The 3,144-nt window shown below is 41.5% G+C and overlaps 1 protein-coding gene across 1 annotated transcript in view; it reads left to right on the forward strand.

The window, feature by feature from the left end:
- Positions 1-2,796: 2,796 nt before the first annotated feature.
- Positions 2,797-3,144, forward strand: part of tmpob (thymopoietin b) — a 3,742-nt gene continuing 3,394 nt past the window's right edge. Inside the window, exon 1 of the mRNA XM_032523603.1 lies at positions 2,797-3,144. This exon is cut by the window's right edge and continues 263 nt beyond it. The gene's annotated coding sequence lies outside the window, so the exon portion shown is untranslated.

Raw genomic sequence — 3,144 nt, forward strand, 5'->3', positions numbered from 1 at the left:
TACGGTTAGTATGTGTTTTGTTCTGTCAGTGGAATTGGATCAGACATCCTCTGGGTGGTAAAGGTTGACTTTTCCTAAGCTACTTCTGTGGTTGGCTCAATTGGGATTTAGAAATGTTTAAAATCCAAGATAAACTCGACCAAGGAGTCTGTGTTTAACATTTTTCTAAGTGATCAGAAATCTACTTTTAGAACATGGATGTTTTAGTTTGACATGTGCCGTCTTTTCCAAACACTATAACACTTTTAGTAATTCAACAGAACTTTCTTAAGTAGAAGCAATCAGGCCTTTATTTTCGCATACAGTACATTACTTTTTGTCTTTGCCAGTTGTTTCATTTGTTCTCTAGATTTATTTCACAATCATCAGTCAAGAAATGTCTTCGATTAAACTGACTGTTCAACATCAAGTGGAACTGTTCCATTTTAAATGAATTCATTCTGCAAATATGAATGTTGACGATTAAAGGTTGGGCTTTGATCATTTTTCAGAGGCCATGACTGTTATGCTTAAAGAGGCACTCTCTATGATTCTTGGCCCATGCCTTATTTTCTGTATAAATTACATACATAGAAAGCTTAAGAGGTGTTTCTCAAGGGCTCGACATTTTTTATGCTTACACTCCATTGGCAAATGCACTATGGAAAAGCTGAACTATACTTGAAGTGCTGTATTTTAGTGTGGTTCGGAGCCGAGGTGGAGATCAATTGCTTGGTTTTTACAGCAGCATCCCAAAAAGCCCCAGAGAGGCCGGTCTGAAGGACAGGTGGGGAGCCACGGTGCCACCTCAAACCACTGTCCCCACGGCAGGAGGCCTCACCACAGGGTTAGAGACCAGCATGCCCAGAGACCCAAGAAAAGGCAGGAGTTGGTCAAACACTGCCATGTCTGTGTGCAAGTGTGTAGGGCAGCAACTTGTGATTTTTTCATTATTGATTCCTCTGTCAATTATTTGCTTGGCTCCGGACGTCTGAATTAGCCTACTATCCACATTTCATATGTTCAGCGATTCAATAAGGTGAAAAAAAATTTCAAATCAGATTATCAGGCTACTACAAAAATGCCCAAGTCGACGTTTTCTTAAATGTCTTCTTTTGTCCAAAAGTGTCTAAAATCCAAAGATATTACATTTTCAATAAAATAAAACTTTCAATTCAGTTCAATTCAATTTTATTTATATAGCGCTGACAGTTATCTCATTGCGCCTTTCATAAAAGAGCAGGTCTAGACCGCACTCTGTGATGTTATTTACAGAAACCCAACAATTCCCACCAAGGCAAGGAAAAACTTTCTTTTAAGAGGCAGAAACCTCAAGCAGAACCATGGCTCAGGGTCATCTACCTCGACCGGTTGGGGGTGAGATAAAGAGACAGAGAGAGAGACAGAGAGAGAGACAGACAGACAGACAGACAGACAGACAGACAGAGAAGGAACAGACAGATAGACAGAGAAGAGACAGACAGACAGACAGACAGACAGACAGACAGAAAGAGCAAGAGAAAGAGAGAGAGACAGAAAGAGAGACATGGAGAATTGTAGCAGCGGGTGTTGAGCAGGAACATGGAGGTAGCAGGTGACTCCAACCACAGATCCAGAGCCGGAAACACCTGCAGGAAGCGATAGGAGGAGAGAGGAGAGGGGCGAGAGAGCACAAGACTATGTGGGCAAGAGAGCACAAGACTCCGGGAAAAGGAAAAAGAAGTTGAGTCAGTAACATGCATTAATGGGATGAGGTTGCATAGACACTAGGAACCACAAGTAACCCTGCATTCTGGGAGCGTAGTGCTCTGGTGGGGTAGTGAGGCACTATGAGCTCTTTAAGATAAGATGGTGCCTGACCATGAAGAGCTTTGTAGGTGGGAAGAAGGATTTAAAATTCTATTCTTGATTTTACAGGAAGCCAATGCAGAGAAGCTAAAACAGGAGAGATGTGATCTCTTTTCCTGGTTCCTGTCAAAACATGTGCTGCAGCATTCTGGATCAGCTGAAACGAAAACAGACAGAAGCAGCAAGTCCTCACATTAAAGAAGGTGCAGTTTGTGTGTGTTTTGATGGAGACTGGATGAAACCGATTATTGTGTCACCTCTTTGTGTCCTTTATTTTATCAATTCAATCTTGACATATAAGAGTGTCCGACCACGTCTGTGCGGGCACATCTACCTGCTACCAGGTCAAGATTGAAAATGAATGGTTATTTTGCTGAAGGTGTTGTTGTTTCTCAACTCTGGAACAGCCTCAGGAAAAGTCTCAGAGAAGCCAAGTCAGTGCAATATTAAACAAAATGAAACATAAAATAAACCCATGTTTTGTTTGTTTTTTTAATAATGTGGCTCATGCTGCCCTCTTCTGTTACAGAGGCAAACTTCATCTAAATGGCTTAACATTGCCACATTATGTATGCTAATATGAAAACCATTGGTGACACTATAGTTATTGCTACTATCTGCTAACCGTTATTAACCATTAATTCATGCAACAAACATGCTACACAGACTGAAACTGCAACTGTATGTATACGCGAGTAACAGCCATTGCTATTACATCGCCAATAACATTGTTCTCTCATCAATCAGTGCGACTTAAATTATTAATTTAAACTGGCATTTGTCTACTTATTTGAAACAATAATATCAAAAACACCAGTAAATTCAAATAATAGTAGAAATATCGTGTACAGGATTAATGCAAAGCCGTACTCAGAAACACACGGCCTGCCGTTTCTTTGTGGCGGCGGCCTTCGAGCGTTCCATTCATAGCAAACCAATCAGAGCGGAGCTTACTAGGCTCTTCCATCCAATAGCGGGGCCGGTTGTTGTTTGGCCCTGTTTCGAACGCGGACAGACAGAAGCAAGAGGACCGGTTTGAAGCTAAGCTAATGCAACCATATTACAGCTAGTAAATTCATATTGTTTGCATTGTTGCTGTTACAAGCACGCGCGCGTATTTGTTTGCGAAAAATCAAAGCTATCTGTCAATATTCTAGCCATCAGGCTAAAAAGTGAAACTGTGCATTTATTTGGTAAACCGCTTCTGTGCTGCTAGCTAAATTGGCGGCGATTAGGCGCCAGTCGTGTTTGACAACAGCGCTATTCGGTCACGTTCCCGGCGTTGTTGTTTTTAGCTGCAGAGTGAACGATAGCTAA

The sequence above is a fragment of the Etheostoma spectabile genome, chromosome 8 (genome assembly GCF_008692095.1).
Source record: "Etheostoma spectabile isolate EspeVRDwgs_2016 chromosome 8, UIUC_Espe_1.0, whole genome shotgun sequence".
NCBI classification, from domain to species: Eukaryota; Metazoa; Chordata; class Actinopteri; order Perciformes; family Percidae; genus Etheostoma; species Etheostoma spectabile.